Here is an 18177-nt window from a genome sequence, read left to right on the forward strand (position 1 = left end):
GTCGATTCTCCTGTTCCTTGGATGCTGCCTGACCTGCTGCGCTTTTCCAGCAACACATAGCTCTGATCTCCAGCATCTGTAGTCCTCACTTTCTCCATTAAACTCAGAGGGACATTTTAACATTTTGATTTAACATTTTAACATCCACCCTGGCTGTTGACTGGGGGATGCTGGTGTGACAAGATTGCAGAGATGGACAAGGTCAGGGAGGATGGAGCTGGGGTGTTAGGGTTATGGAGCCAGTCAACACTGTGGATCTTCTGGTTAGCAACATTCATAAGGGTTGGGGTGGGATCGCAAGTATCAGTCAGATTGTTTCAGGGAAAAGAGGTGATGCTGATAAATTTGATCCAGCATGGAAGTGGAAAGATTCCTCCTTAACCAGATCTTTCTGCTCTTCTGCCATCAAATTTCCTGAGGTTTGGAAAAAAAAAACAGCTGGTAAGGATGTACTTTAAAATACAGTAGTGCCTCGAATTCCGTTCCAGGACCCGGTTCGCGAACCGAAAAGTTCGCGAACTGAATCAATTTTCCCATTGTTCGGATATTTCCGGAGTCTTTTCTCTTTTTTGTCTTTTGGAGGTTGGTGATGCCACAAGAAAACGATCCAGAGAAACTTGTTTTTTCCCTTTGTTGCAGAATTTTCCGAAAATGGGACATTACATTGTCATTTAAAATGTTCACTGCTCTGTTGGTCACAGTTTTGTTAGGGTGATGCCTCTCAACAAAAGCCTGCACTTCATTTGCTACAAATGTCTTTGATTTGAACACTTGATACATCTTCCCTCTCTTCTTCCTCCTCTCCAGAATTCTCCTGCTGCATAACCTTCACCTGCTCCTGTTGCAATTCAACAAGATCTTCTGTGCTGAGTTCTTGTCTGTGGTCCTCCACCAGCTCTGCCACATCATCCTCATCGACATCCAAGCCCATATTTTGGCCCAGGGTCACAATCTCCTACACTACTTATATTGATGTCTCCTCCTCAAACCCTCGAAGTCTCCCTCAGGTCCACAATCTGGCCAAAGTTTCCTCCAGGCCGACTGCAACGTACGGAAAGAGACCTCGTTCCATGCCTTATCAATAAGGCTTATACAGTGGAGGATATTGAAGTGGTCCTGTCAGTACTGACCAAGGGTCAAATCTGTGTCGTTGGTGACCTGGAAACACCTGGCGAACAGAGCCTTCGTATATCATTTTTTGAAATTTGCAATGACATTCTGGTCCATGGGTTGGATGAGAGGAGTGGTGTTGGGAGGAAGGAACTTTACTTTTATGAAGTCGTATTCAATGTCCAAGTCTTCTTCCAAATTTGGAGGCTGGGCAGGAGCATTGCCACTTAAGTGGCAAATTATTTGTTTCAAGATATTATTTGACAGCTGGTGCAAAAACTTCCGTCAACCATTCCATAAAAATCACTCGCGTGACCCAAGCCTTGCAATTCGCCCTCCACATTACCGGGAGTTTAGCCTTCAACACATTATTGCGTTTAAAAACGCGACGATTTTCAGAGTGGTAGACTAATAGAGGTTTAATCTTGCAATCCCCACTTGCATTTGCGCATAATAAAAGCGTTAACCTGTCCTTCATTGGTTTGTGGCCCGGTAGTGCCTTCTCCTCTTGAGTTATGTAAGTCCTTTTGGGCATTTTTTTCCAGAAAAGTCCAGTTTCATCACAGTTAAAAACTTGATGTGAGACATAACCTTCATCTTCAACAAACTTATTGAATTCCTTCACAAAGTCCTCCGCTGCCTTTTTGTCTGAACTAGCCGCTTCTCCATGCCTTATTACACTATGGATTCCAGTTTGTCGACGAAATTTATCAAACCAGCCTCTGCTGGCTTTAAATTCTTCAATGCTAGCAGTACTTGTACTCGGCGATGTCGCCAACAAATCACGGTGTGTGTGTAGAGCCTTCTTGCAGATTATAGTCTTGTTAACACTATCTCCAGCAAGCTCTTTTTGATTTATCCAAACTAATAATAATTTTTCAACCTCATCTAACAACTTAGGCCTTTGCTTCATTAAAATAGTCACTCCTTTAGCCACGTCAGCTGCCTTTAGTGCCTCTTTGTTCTTTAGGATAGTACAGAGAGTCGATTTCGCCATGTCGTACTGCATAGCGAAATCAGATACGCGAGCACCATTCTCGTGTTTAGCTATTATCTCCTTCTTCGTTTTTACAGTAATACATTTACGTTTCTTAATACTACTATCACTACCACTTTTCACTTTCTTGGGAGCCATAATGAGGGCTAATTTAATGTAAAAAACAAAAAAAAGCGTAACAATGCTTGGACGTTGGATGTTCACAGCGCGCGCGCCAAAGACGAACTGAATAAGATCACACGGGGCTCAAGAGCTTTTGCGTTCAAAGTGCGCGTAGCAAATCAGAACAATAACAATGAAACCACGGGCGTTTTGCGTTCGTACCTTCGTTCGTACCTTGAATTTCGTACGTACGTTGAAGCAAAATTTTACTTACAATCCTGTTTGTAAACCGATTTGTTCGTGAACGGGGTTGTTCGTATGTCGAGGCGCTACTGTAATGCTCAATCTGAGGTGTATAGCTTCATTATAACATTTAAACCACCACTCCATCTCCTGAAAGTTGCATATTATTGGCCATCCCTATCATGACTCCATTCAAAATAGATGGGTTTAGTTGGATACAGATTTTTTTAACATTTTAAATCCTATTCAATCCAAACCAATTTGATTTTAGACAATAAAACATTCTTCCATGATATCGTTTAGACCCTGGTGGTTTGTCCATCATTTTGTGCAATTAACCAACTGTGTCCTGCTCTTTGGAGAAATATGTATCCATTTGGTGTACTGGTAGGCTTGTTATAGCCATGCGATCTCTATTACTGCTGTAACCTGCATTCACTTTATTTTGTATCACATTCCTGGAAACTTGACGGTTGATGTGTACGTTGAGGATGAATGTGTTTTCAGAGCTGCAAGACACTCAGCGACCACTTTAAAACAAAAGGAAAATGTATTTAAAGTAATCACACCTTGCATCTTTGAAGTTGTGGGTGAGTCAGAATGGCTGTGAATTTTCTGTTCCCTGTTGTTGTGAAAATAAAAGGAGATGTGAAACAGATTTGGATTCTTTTTCTCCTACCTTCAGTAGTAAAACTGAGAAGTAGCTACAGAATTAAACAAAAACACTGAGCAAATAAGAGTAACAATCCTGTCAGAAATGCTGGCAACAAGCTTTTTTCATTTGTTCACCAGATGTCAGCAGGCCAGCTTTTATTGCCCATCTCTCAGTACCCTTGAACTGAATAGCTTTTCAGGTCACTTCAGAGGGCAGTTAAGAATCACTCAAAATTCTGTGTATTTGGAGTCACATCGAGTCATAGCCATAGAATCACACAGAATAGAAACAGACACTTCAGTCCAACCAGTCCATGCTGAACATAATCCCAAACAAAACTAGTCCCACCTACCTGCTCCTGACCAAAATCCCTCCAAACCTTTCATATTCATGTACTTATCCAAATGTCTTTTAAAGTTGTAATTGTGCCCACATCCATCACTTCCTCAGGAGTTCATTCCACACACAAATCACTCTCTGTGTCAAAGATGGCAGGCTTCCTTCCTTGTAATATATCAGTAAACCATGTGGATATTTACAACAATGATTACATGATCATTATTAGGCTAGCTTTTTAATTCCAAATGTTTTGTTGGATTCAAATTTCACCACCTGTCATGATGGGATTCAAATCCATGTTCCTAGAAAATGAAACTGGATTTCTTACCTAGTGACATCATCACCACACCACCAGTTCCTTTCATGTTGCAGCCTTAACTTCACTAAAGTAGCAGGGAACCCAGACAGGAGAGCTATCTTACCCACTTAATCAACTTCCCACCCTAAGCCTCACACACCCAACCTCCCCTTATCCCCCAACCACCTGCCACCCTATACCCTCACCCATTGCTACCCTATCCCTTCCACCTGCTATTGTTACTTTACCAGCTTCCGCCGTAACCCTGCACGCACCCACCTGCCACTCTACACCTTTAGACACCTGCTACTAAATCCCTCATCCTTGTGTTGGTCAGCCTTCCCCTTATCCTTCTGCCACCTGTATTCTTGCCTAGCTTCCATCCTAAGACATCACCCAGCCACCTGCCAGGCTCCCAAACCATTTGCTGCATTACCTTTGTATCCACTTGCCTTACCCACTTACCTTCCATCTGTGGCCTTTCAGAGAGAATTTGAGAAATGTAACTTTATTAAATAGCACCATATAGCAATTTGTGCCATTGACACAAGGTGTAGGTTCTGCAAAGGTTCTTCTTTGTGAGGTTACCTGCACTTGATAAGTTGTGAGGGATTATTCAGGGGCAGTTGGGTCTGCAAAATCACAGGCAAATAACTGGGTGGACCTTAAAAAATGTGGGAAATACTGAGGCAGTTGAACATTTATCTTAAGAATGAAAATTTAGAAGCTTGATGCTGAGAAAATAGAATTCAATTCTGCAGCTAAGCTTTGAACTGTGACATGAGAATCTCACTATTTATATCAATTAGCAATCCATTTCTATTAAATCTTGCCTCATTGAGATGTAGTTTCAATTTCTCCCAGATAGAAACAAGGCAGTGACAGTTCCCAACATGAAAGTCGATGTGGGTGCTTGGTGACTCGAGCTTGCCGGTTTTTCCTCTAGGTTGCCTTTTTGAATAATAGACCCCAACACCTCAGGTAATGCTCCACCCATACGTTCATGAAGGTTGGCATTGGCACAGACCAACCTTACCCATTCTGAATCACTTTAAAGGCACTTTAAATACTTTGGAGCACAGTGCCTCATTGTAATGTTGCTGCAGGGCTCTTTGCACAGGGTGTAGCACCTATTTGACTTATGGATTCTACCAGGGTGCATTTCACAGGGCACCACTTGCACTCTTCACACTCACTCGCCTTTTTGTGCTTTCTTTCATGTTCATAGTATTTTTGTCTTTCCTTGCCTTTTAGCGTAGGTAGAAAGCTAAGCAACTGCCATAGTTACCAGCAGACGTCAGTCAAGGAGTTCGGCATGTTGCTGGACAGTACTGTGCTATTTGGGATGTCCAGGGTCAGGGGACTGTACTTATATAATCCAGAAAGTGGGCCACTGTTAATCCTGCAGGACCAGTTCAACTAGTTTGGGGATTTGTGGTTAGTCAGGGAGGTACACGCAGATCAGACAGGAGCCCAGTCACTCATCTGTCAAAGTTGTCTCTCCATGTCAGTTAGGGATGTGGGGCCCAGTCAGTCATGGAAATCTGTCAGCTAGAAGTTAAGGGGGTTATCATGAATCAGTGCTGTGATGAAGAAGCTGGGGAAGTCAATCATGAATTTTGAAGACTGCTTGTTGGGATGAAGAAGCGATAATCATTGTAAAGGGGGTAACTTAATATATATGGTGGAGATGATGACACATGGGAGGGCAAAGGATGCTGCAGGTGGAGGGGGGCAGTCTTTGACAATCTGCGTCATCCTTGCTTTAATTCAGTGGGAGTTGGACAGCAAGCAACCATGTCTGAAATAACTGCACTACGTGCCTCATGGCAACGTGGGGAGGTGAGTAATTAAACTGGTTGGCTGGGAACATGGTGAAAATCAAAGCCATTGGGGTTGACAAGACAAGCAAGGAGTAAAGATTTGAATGGAAAGGCTGAGCCTGTTACTCCCTTATTAGAGTATGATGGCTGTTGCCTTCCATCCTTATCCAAAATCATAGTGCACAGTGGAAATGAAATCAAACCCAGAGTGAGCAGAGAAAATATTTCATTCTCTAAATGTGGGGGGTGTTCACCTTTGTGAGGTGTAGGGTCGTTCTCAGACAACAGCCATAAATTCCCACGCAGGCAGGTGAAAGACCAATGTGATCACAAAATGCTGTATGCAGAGTTCATGCATTGATCAACTGTTTCAACTAAAATGCCTTGCCCCGAGCACTCATACAGCATAATGAAACAATCCTACTAACTGCTGTGACACAAAAAAAATGAATTGCATCTTGAAAAGGTTCACCCTGTTGCCAAAGCAGCAATCATCTTCCAAGGTCAAATGGCCTGCATAAAGTGCAGGAGCTACCTACTTCACGCCTTGCGCTATAAAATATCCACATTTTATTCACTATGCCTTTCTTTCGTGCTGTGGGGTTGAGGTCCTCATTATTGAGGCCACATTTTCAATCTGTTCCAGAATGTAAGCAAAAAGGCTTGTGCAACAGATATCTGAACCAGGGTTACGATTTGCAATGTCCATACGTAAGCATACCACTGGCCTCCTTATCAGGGCCCTCCATGTCCTAATGTTTGGTGGACAGATGTTATTTGTGATTGCTGTGCCTGCTAAATGATCATGTGACTGAAGAGCTGCTTTGTTTCACTGAGGCTCATTGGAATCATTCCCCACTGGATCCAGGCACTGAACTTATGCTCATCCCTGTATTCACTGCACCAAGGGGTTGCATGAATGGATAAGGAACACATATATCTGGAAGGCCAGACCCAGCATCAACCTCCAGTGTATGTACAGTTGATCTGTATTGTAAAGCCTCTGGTCTTTTATGCCCCATAATGCAGCAAAATTGGAGGGGACCCACAGCTGCTCATCTTCCATGGAATGAACATAGAACATAGAACATAGAACAATACAGCACAGAACGGGTCCTTCGGCCCACGATGTTGTGCCGAACATTTGTCCTAGCTTAAGCACCTATCCATGTACCTATCCAATTGCCGCTTAAAGGTCACCAATGATTCTGACTCTGCCACTCCCACAGGCAGTGCATTCCATGCCCCCACCACTCTCTGGGTAAAGAACCTAACCCTGACATCCCCCCTATACTTCCACCTTAAATTTATGTTCCCTTGTAACACTCTGTAGTATCCGGGGAAAAAGTCTCTGACTGTCTACTCTATCTATTCCCCTGATCATCTTATAAACCTCTATCAAGTCACCCTCATCCTTCACCGTTCCAATGAGAAAAGGCCTAGCACTCTCAACCTATCCTCGTACGACCTATTCTCCATTTCGGCAACATCCTGGTAAATCTCCTCTGCACCCTCTCCAAAGCTTCCACATCTTTCCTAAAATGAGGCAACCAGAACTGCACACAGTACTCCAAACGTGGCCTTACCAAGGTCCTGTACGGCTGCAACATCACCTCACAACTCTTGAATTCAATCCCTCTGCTAATGAACGCTAATACACCATAGGCCTTCTTACAAGCTCTATCCACCTGAGTGGCAACTTTCAAAGATCTATGAATATAGACCCCAAGATCCCTCTGCAACTCCACCTTAATAAGAACCCTACCATTAACCCTGTATTTACTGGAGTGGTTAAGGAGAAATTTACCATTGACAGAAAGGCATAAACTAGAAGACATCAATTTGAGATAAAGAGAGAAAGAAATGAAAGTAGAACGAGAAAAAGCCCTTTCTTTATATCATATGGGTAAGATATGAAATATATTGTGATTGGGATTGAGACAGCTTCAGTTATAGCTATCAAAAGGGAATTAGATAATTGTCTGAAGAGAAAAATATCACGACAAGGTGAAAAAACATAAGCAAGTTTTTTTGTGAACACGTTAATTGGAGTGAGACGATGAGAGGAAGAGTGGAGGGGAACGTGCAGAGAAAGGGAATAGTCATGGGGATGAGGAAGAGGAGGGTTGGGAGAAGGTTTTGGAAGAGCGAAGCAGAGAAAGTATTGAAAAGTGGAGGGTAATGAAAAATGAGAATGAGATTAGCTGAGTTGCTCTTGCTGAGAGACAGCCAAGATATCACTGGCTGAATGGCTTCCTCTGCTCCTGTAACTCCTCTAGGATTCTATTGTCTAATGATGTCTGTGCGCAGTCTTAGAGCTGATCTCTGCAAGAACTGATATTTTGAATGCATTAAACAATAAACTAAATTAGAAGTTGTCATGACATTGCCGAGAATGAATTGAAATTAAAAAGGTCAGTGGCTAATTTTGCACTACACGCTGCTAGCTGGTAGTTTCATGCATTGGCCATATAATCTGGGACATGACAGAAATACTGCCTGCAATTTCCACTGATTGCAAGGAAGTAAGACAATACAGAGCCTCCAGACCAAAGGGGTAGCCATGGGCACACGTATGGGCCCCAGCTATGCCTGTCTCTTTGTTTGGAGGTGCTGGTGTTGGACTGGGGTGTACAAAGTTAAAAATCACACAACACCAGGTTATAGTCCAACAGGTTTAATTGGAAGCACACTAGCTTTTGGAGCGACGCTCCTTCATCACCTCCGAAAGCTAGTGTGCTTCCAATTAAACCTGTTGGACTATAACCTGGTGTTGTGTGATTTTTAACTTTGTCTCTTTGTTGGCTACGTAGAACAGTCGATCTTCCGTAATTGCACCGGCACCACTCCCCACCTCTTCCTCCACTACATTGATGACTGCATTGGCGCCACCTCGTGCTCCTGCGAGGAGGTTGAGCAATTCATCAACTTCACCAACACATTCCACCCTGACCTTAAATTTACCTGGACCATCTCTGACATCTCCCTCCCCTTCCTGGACCTCTCCATCTCCATTAATGACGACCGACTTGACATGACATTTTTTACAAACCCACCGACTCCTACAGTTACCTGGATTACACCTCTTCCCACCCTACCTCTTGCAAAAATGCTATCCCATATTCCCAATTCCTCCGTCTCCGCTGTATCTCTCCCAGGAGGACCAGTTCCACAACACAACACACCAGATGGCCTCCTTCTTTGGAGACCGCAATTTCCCTTCCCATGTGGTTAAAGATGCCCTCCAACGCATCTCGTCCTCATCCTGCACCTCTAGCTTATCTCTCCATCCCTCAGACCCCACTCCTCCAACCGCAACAAGGACAGAACACCACTGGTGCTCACCTTCCACTCAACCAACCTTCGCATAAACCAAATCATCCACCAACATTTCCGCCACCTCCAAAAAAACCCCACCACCAGGGATATATTTCCCTCCCCACCCCTTTCCGCCTTCCACAAAGACCGTTCCCTCCGTGACTACCTGGTCAGGTCCACACCCCCCTACGACCCACCCTCCCATCCTGGCACTTTCCCCTGCCACTGCAGGAATTGCAAAACCTGCGCCCACACCTCCTCCTTCACCTCCCTCCAAGGCCCTAAAGGAGCCTTCCACATCCATCAAAGCTTTACCTGCACATCCGCCAATATCATTTATTGTATCCGTTGCTCCCGATGGAGTCTCCTCGACATTGGGGAGACTGGACGCCTCCTAGCAGAGCGCTTTAGGGAACATCTTCGGGACACCCGCACCAATCAACCACACCGCCCTGTGGTCCAACATTTCAACTCCCCCTCCCACTCTGCCGAGGACATGGAGGTCCTGGGCCTCCTTCACTGCCGCTCCCTCACCACCAGACACCCGGAGGAAGAACGCCTCATCTTCCGCCTCGGAACATTTCAATCCCAGGGCATCAATGTGGACTTCAACAGTTTCCTCATTTCCCCTTCCCCCACCTCACCCTAGTTCCAAACTTCCAGCTCAGCACTGTCCCCATGACTTGTCCTACCTGCCTATCTTCTTTTCCACCTATCCACTCTACCCTCCTCCCTGACCTATCACCTTTATCCCCTCCCCCACTTACCTATTGTACTCTATCTCCCCACCCCCACCCTCCTCTCGCTTATCTCTCCAGACTTCAGGCTCTCTGCCTTTATTCCTGAAGAAGGGCTTTGCCCAAAATATTGATTTTACTGCTCCTCGGATGCTGCCTGAACTGCTGTGCTCTTCCAGCACCACTAATCCAGATACAGGATGGGGATGTTGATTGACAGCACATACTGAAAAAAGAGATCCTCTTGTTTCTGCTTTATTCCCCTACTCCTTTATTCTTCTTCAAATATTTAAATGAATGAATAAGATCACTGGATGGATTTTTATTGTTTTTTTGTTGAGTTTGAATTGCATTGAGTTGGATTCTCCCAGCGAAGTTGAATGAGTTTTCTTGCTGCACCACACCAAACCTACTGCCTGACTTGTTGTTTGAGCTCTCACAGTGAGAATCACCCTTATTTCTACCACTTCCTACAACGTCCTGTTCCTGGACCACTCACTGCTCACTGGAAATCCCTGAATTGACTGGCATCCCTGGTTGTGGAATCATCTTTAAAAGTCCATAATGGAGTGTTGGAACACCTCCTCTAATCCAACATTTCAACTTTAGTTCAGGTAAACTGGGCTGAATCTTACTTTCGTTTGGCTATATCTAATTTGTCTTTTTTAGAGGAATTCCCACCATGATGACTCAGCAAGTTCTCTCACCATATCATGTCAAATTCATCACATTAATTATCTATCATTAGTTTTTGTGCCCAATTCCTATCCCGTCTTACCATGTGCCATTTCCAGAACAGCTTGCCATTTCAGTAGATATTGTGGAAGTCATGAACATTCCATGCACCTAAGGCAGAGGATGTTGGGGATGTTGTGAGCAATCCAGGTTATGGGCTCCATGAGAGCAAACAAAGAGCCCAGAGTTATAGCCAGGTCAAGTCTATAAACTGGGCGCTTGACCCTGAGAGCAAAGCGTCCTTGCCTCAATATTATAATGATAGTTGCCCATGCAGCCTTAGGTGTATCATTGAAGTGCATTAGCATCCTATAAGCAAATTTGGGATGTGCTTGTGGGTGTGGAGTGCATTCGGTCAGTGCCCATGGAACGTGCCCAATATATTGGTCAAAGTGAGGACTGCAGATGCTGGAGTTTAGAGTCGAGAGGGTAGTGCTGGAAAAGATCAGCCGGTCAGGCAGCATCCGAGGAGCAGAAGAATCGACGTTAATTCCTGACCTGCTGTGCTTTTCCAGCACCACACTCTCAACCCCAGTATATTGGTGCCCAGTATCCAACATGGAGGTCCTTTGCAGCAACCATTGAGTTAAAACCACTAAATATCTGCTCTTGTATCCATGCTAAATTTTTCTGACAATTAATTTGTATAGTAAGTCTGTTAAGATAGCAATTTGTGATGGGTTTGATGGTTAACAAATCATTTCAAAACCAATAAAGGGCATCAGTGAGGAACTCACTGCAAGATCTCTCAATGCCACTTGAGGAGAATGGTGAAGTTGGAGTGATATTGGGATGAACATCTTATCCCCTTCCACCACTCATCTCACGTTGCCAATGGTGCTCAGAGCTTGGCATGGTTCTGCCAAAGTTGGAGAGGGAAATCTTGACCAATTTTGTGTACAGTTTGAATGATGTTGAGTTACAACAATGTGTTTTAGCAATCTATCTTGATTCTTATCTCAGAGGAGTCGCTGCATTATAGTAGTATAATGTTATCATTTCTGTGACAGTCATTGATCTGTTAGTTGTGAATGAGACAGCTAATGCACCTTGCAACTTTCATGCAATTAAATTTGTCACAGTACTGCAAAGAAATATAATTAGACAAATTATGATACCAAGTCATAAGATATTAGGAGAGGTGACCAAAAGCTTTGTGAGAGAAGTTGGTTTAAAGAAGAGAAAGAGCGAGTTAGGAATGGAATTCCAGAGTGTGGGATGAAGGCACAACTGTCAATGGTGAAACAAAAGAAGTGAGTAGATTAGATTGCCTACAGTGTGGAAACAGGCCCTTTGGCCCAACCAGTCCTCCAAAGAGTAATCCACCTAGACCCCTTTCCCTCTGACTAATGCACTAACACAATGGGTAATTTACCATGGCCATTTCACCTAACCTGCACATCTTTGGACTGTGGGAGGAAACCCATACAAACAGGGGGAGAACATTCAAGCTCCACATAGACAGTTGTTTGAGGCTGAAATTGAACCTGGGACCCTGGTGCTGTGAGGCAACAGTGCTAACCACTGAGCCACCATGCTGCCCTTAATATAGGAAAGGCCAGAAATGAGGGATCACAGGGTTTCTGAATGTTTCTGGGCTTGTAGAGTTCACAAAGATAGGAAAAGTTGAGGCTGTAGATAGATTTGACAAACTATTATCTGTCAAATTGTGGGACCCTCTAATTAGGAAATCTTCATTACTAGACAATGGTCCAGTAGACTGATTTGGCTATCTTACAGTGAGATTTTCTTTTCAGATTGAAGGCATGGTTCCAGCTGAGATCACAGCACCATATGGACAATATTCAGTTGCACACTTCCTTCCAGAGCTCAGTTGCAGTTCAAAGACTTCTTTTCCATGAGCACCATAGTGTAATGAGCACTTCTGAAGATCGCTGTGTTTTGCTGAGTGTCAATAATACATGCAAATCAGAAACAAGGTTTGAACCTAACGAGATAAAGGTCTGGAGTTTGACAAAAGTCCTACTGTGAACAGCCTATGCTACATGTATCTTAAAGTTTGAGGCTTGAAACAAACTGAACTCAAATCCCCACAGCAACATCAAACAGCTATGATTTATTATTTAAGCTGTTTCTTAAGGAGCTCGAGAATGAAGACCAGGAGAATGTGAAATCCTATTTTCATACTTCACTAACTTGTTAAGTTTAAATGGAGTAAAGGAGGGGATTACTGCAAAGATTATGATCAGTTACAGTCTTGTGTGTTTGACAGTGTTTAATTATACTCAGCAACCCTCAGTCATTTGATCAACTTGGGCATATGTTGTCTGAGGCGTCTGGCTCTGAAACAGTGTTGGCTGAGGAATGCACAAAGCCCACCTCACATGACCTCAGGTAGAAGAACAACTCCAGATCTTGAAGAGAGACCTACATTTCAGATCTTCATAATCCCTATAACAATATAATTTGCACCCAGTTTCTACCATGTAATGAGTTATATCTGCTAAGGCAAGAGCCTCCTGTCATGAGACCACCTAATGATTTTCCTCTACCACACTTGAAAAAATGGGTCCTATTGATTCCAAAGTAAAAGAAAAATGTTATTGGTAAATTTATCTTATAGTCACCAAAAGTCCAGATTGCTCATATAGCATGACAAACTGTAAAGATTCATTATATGCTATGGTGTAAGTGGTACAGACTCCAGAGAATTTCAAACAGATTTTCAGACACAGAGGCCTACGACTGGAGACATTCATTAGCTGCAAGCTCTGAGTATCCTAGAAGTCTGCAGAAGAGCAACTCCTGGTAAGATTCAACAATGTACCAATTTCCCCTTGTGTTTTTTTTTCACTTTGGATGAGAAATTCAATTGTTTAAATTCTCTTGTGGAGCAGCACTATGGCTTTCAACCTCCACATCTTGCAGGCAGAATGTGCCGCAGCCTATCTTGCTGGATTTGAAGGTGTCAGTGTTGGACTGGGGTGTACAAACTTAAAAATCACACAACAACAGGTTATAGTCCAACAGGTTTATTTAGAACAGGTTGTGCCTGATCAACCATCTGATGAAGGAGCAGCGCTCCGAAAGTTAGTGCTTCCAAGTCAACCTGTTGGACTATAGCCTGGTGTTGTGTGATTTTTACCTTGCCAGAGATTACCGTGTATCCAGGAGCATACTGTATGTGCGCTGGCAAATATAAATTTGGCACCAGTCTGACGTGACACAGCTCGAACAGCTGACTGAATGTTAGGGACATCAGATGGACCTTGAAACAAGGTTTCAATGGTTACCCATGAAGAAAGAAGCAGGAAGCTATGAGATGAGCTTCGCTCTCATGTTGTTTCAAGGTCCAGGCAACCTGATTATGACTTTTGGAGCTTATTCCATTCCTTGAAGATACCTTGGAGTGTGTTTTGAGGGGTGGTTAGTTTAAATGCTGCATGCTGGATTTATATAGCTAGACTGTGGCACAAAGGTTACCAACTTATTTGGGATTGCAATAGGAGTGCCTCTGAGTTCAGAATATGACAGAGGCAATGCAGAGGCCAAGCTCTGCACCATCCCCACAGCAAAATTGAAGGTGGAATCCTCCATGCCTCTTGATAATGACTGAGATGACAGAATTTCAGTGGTCATCTGTTTGAGTTGTTTAATAGATGGAGGTGTGTGGAATCACTGAGAGGTGGTTGGTAGCATTACCAAGTTTTGCAGTTGTGAAATGAGATACCTAGGCATTTGGCATGAGACCTGAATACCAGGAAGTGTAACTGGGGGTTTGAATTGGCAAGGCAGATTGTCACTGATTTCTAGACTCCTGTCACCACAAAATGCATACCTTGCGATACTGCTCACCCTAGCCAGCCCTGCCATGAAACACCAAAGTTACTGTGGTTGTAAAATCATACAGCAGGAAACAGAATCTTCAGTCCAAGCAGTCCACGCCAAACATAATCCAAACTAAATTAATCCTAGCTGCTTGCTCCTGGCCCATATCCCGTCAAACCTTTCCTATTCATGTACCTATCCAAACGTCTTTTAAATGTTGCAATTGTACCAACATCCACCACTTCCTCAGGAAGTTCATTCCACATGCAAACCACCTTCTGTGTAAAAGATTAGCCCCTCATGTCTTTTTTTAAATCTCTCTTGTCTCATCTTAAAACTGGGACCCCAAATCTTGAAATTCCCTATCCTAGGGAACAGACAGCTATCATTAATTTTATCTATAACCCTCATTATTTTATAAACTTTTATAAGGTTGTCCTTTAACCTCCTGTGCTCCAGTGAAAAAGATCCCAGCCTATTCAGCCTTTCTTTATAACTCAAACCTTCCATACACAGCAAGATCCTGGTAAATCTTTGCTGAACCCTCTCCAGCTTAATGATGTCCTACTAATAACTAGGCAACAGAACTGGGCATAATATTCCAGAAGAGGCTTCATCAATGTCCTGTACAATCTCAACATGACTTCCCAACACCTATACTGTGGTGATCTTCTACAGTCTCTTTAAAATGACCGCTCATAGACATATAGATATTGAGGTCCTGGAATGAGATAGCTCAATGAAGAAAGAGCAGGAGCAGGAAGAGAACAAGGTCGAGGATGAGGGCATGAAGGGAAGATGGCATTAAACAAAGAGGATCCCTGCTGCGTGATGAGTTGGCGTTATCCTGCCAATGTCCTGGAGGATGAACCTCTTCCTCACTTTCATGATCACCAGAACTTAATGAAACAAGAGACCACCAGGCCTTGACTTCTTGCTTATCTCTGATGCAGTGAAAGTCTTTGACTCAAACCTCAGAACTCTCCCTCAAGGCAACAGCAGCCTCAGAGATGGATGTCTTGAGATTCTGAACAATTCTCACACTTAGTCTGACCCACCTCCATTCCTGTGGTTCCATTAGTTCTCCGTGGTAATGATCCATAACAACATCCATAGATAAAAAGGACTTTTTAAAGTGATAACCGGACTTTTACTCAGTTTCTGACCCAAAACCATATCCTGTCTCTGTAATGAAAATTCAGTCCTTAATCATTTACCTTTCTCCCTGGACATAACAACAGTCTTTTCTATCACTGAGCTAAAAGCTCCTGCTTCATGTCCCATCTCAGGACTGGTTGGCCATGGAAGAAGAATTAATTCTTTGTTTCAACTGGCTGATAATTCTTTCCATCACATTCCTATTATTCCCTCAAAAAGGAAAAAAAAGCGCGTGGAGATAACACAAAACAAAATTAACCCATCATCTTTATTGTTGTAATGAAAACTAGTTTTCAAGTGTTTCTTTTCATACCCTCATACCAGGTAGCCAATGAATCTGCCTTTTACCTTTCCTAATGCTTTGATATCATTCTTGCTGTGGAGAGCTTATTGCTTCACACAGTAATTGAACTGAGATCATATTAACATTTAATATAGGCTCATCATTACCTTTTAGCTTTTAGACGCTATACTTCATATGATAAAACCTAGAATTTCATTATCTCATTTTATGGCCTTATCAACCCGAGATACTGCTTTTAATGTTCTAAGACCCTGTATTCCAAGTCTATCTCTTTTTACAAAGCAGAAAGCCATTTCTAGTTTGGGCGCCATTACTGCAAAAGTATATCACGTCACATGTTCACTGCCTTTCATCAGCCAATTCTTAGCCTATTCTCCTGTCTTATCAATATTCCTTTGCAGCTTTCTGTAGTTGCCTAAAAAATTTCACTGCTCCTTCTTCGCCAGCTGAATATTGACATAGAGAGTAAGTAGAAATGACATGAACTGGACCCTGTCGTGTATCTCTATCCACTTCCATGTTCACTGCGAACTTACCCTTAACTCTTCAGGTCAGATGCTGCATTTACAACACAAGACTGTCAGGAGAAAGTGAGGGCTGCAGATGCTGGAGAGTCAGGAATCGAAAAGTGTGGACACTGAAAAAACGCAGTAAGTCAGGCAGCACCCGAGGAGCAGAGAGTCGACGCTTCAGGCATAAGCTCTTCATCAGGAATGTTTTGTGTTATCTCCATGCACTCTTTCTTTTTTCCTTTTTGGGGGATAATGGGACAGTGATAGAAAGAACCATCAGCCAGTTGAAACACCGAATTAATTCTTCTTGCATGGCCAACAAGTCCTGTTGAACATTCCTGTTGAAGGGCTTATGCATGGAGGCTAACACTAGAAATGATGAACTTCATTGATCATCTTAACTAATATGGGAAAGGGGGCAAGCTGCAAACCCATGATGCTATAATTTAGAAGTTGATGGTACCTCGTTAGAAATGCATATTTAGAACTTCTCCAATTTTCACAGTAGCAGTCATAGAGTCATAGGATCATAGAGATGGACTGCATGGAAACAGACCCTTCGGTCTAACTCATCTATGCCAACCAGATATCCAATCCCATTTGCCAGCAGTTGACCCATATGCCTCCAAACCCTTCCAATTCATATATCTATCCAGATGCCTTTTAAATGCTGCAATTCTATCAGACTCCACCACTTCCTCTGGCAGCTCATTCCACACATTCACCACCCTCTGCATGAAAATGTTGCCCTTGAGGTCCCTTTCAAATCTTTCCCCTCTCACCCTAAATGTATGCCCTCTAGTTTGAGACTCCCCCACCCCAGGGAAAAGACCCTGACTATTTATCTTATCTATGCCTCTCATGATTTTATAAACCTCTATAAGGTCACCCCTCAGCCTCTGATGCTCCAGGGAAAACAGCCCCAGCTTATTCAGCCTCTCCCTGTCGCTCAAATCAACTCTGGCAATGTCCTTGCAAATCTTTTCTGAACTCTTTCAGGTTCATCCTTCCGATAGGACAGAGACCAGAATTACACACCATATTCCAAAAGTAGCCTAACCAATGTCTTATAAAGCCACAACATGACCTCAGTGCTCTGTCAGTCATAAGTTAAAAGCATTCTTAATTTACACTTGCAGGTGTGGAAGGATAAATTATGATTTGGAGGTGAGAAGGGTATAAAAGGTGAATTAAAATTACATTGCCTCTTTTACTGTTTATCATAAAATGGCATATCTCTGACAGTGCAAGCTCACAGCACATGAAAGATGAATTATTTATTCAGATATCTTAGGAAATGCAAACTTGATGGCTTTGACAGATTTATGAGATTCCTAAGAGACTAACAGTTTATCCAAGTGTCAACTCAAGTGACATTTCTGATTCTTGGCAGGTTTATGAGTGTCGGTGGATTTCTAAATGTTGGTGAGGGCATGACAGGTTAGAGGTTAAGAGGAGTGAGGAAATTGGAGGTTGGGGAATGAGGGCTGCAGGCAGTGAGAGGAGTGGATGATGAGGGGTATATGTGTGTGTCAGAGGGTGAGGATTTGAAAGTGAGCAGGCTGGTCTGAAGGTTTAACTTTGTGTGGATGAGCCATTGATGCCATTGAAGAATGGGGTACATGTTTCTGGGAAAGGAAGCCTTTTCACCTGACAGCTTCAGACTTGGCCTGCTTTCACAGTTGCTTCTGTTTCAGGTTCCAGAGGACAGCAGGCCCATTTAGAGAGCATCTAGCCGCCACTGCATTGAGATCTCATTATTTGCTATCTCTGCACCACATCATGACATTCTGAGCAATTTCAATCCCTAATTTACCATCTTCAACATGAAAATCCAGCCTCTACTCTTTGCTTTCTCCCTTCTCGTTTGCTATCATTGATATCTCTGGTTATCTCCATGCCATACTTTGTCAAAGGTTTGCGAAAGTTCATCCACTCCATTTCCCCGTCTGTCATATTTATTAGCTAATCAAAATATTCTGTAAGTTTTCCCAACTGCATTTATTCATTCTAAATCATGCAAGCTACTTCTGGGTGTTTTATGCATACTTTGATGT

Source organism: Chiloscyllium plagiosum, chromosome 3 (genome assembly GCF_004010195.1).
Source record: "Chiloscyllium plagiosum isolate BGI_BamShark_2017 chromosome 3, ASM401019v2, whole genome shotgun sequence".
Taxonomy (NCBI): Eukaryota; Metazoa; Chordata; class Chondrichthyes; order Orectolobiformes; family Hemiscylliidae; genus Chiloscyllium; species Chiloscyllium plagiosum.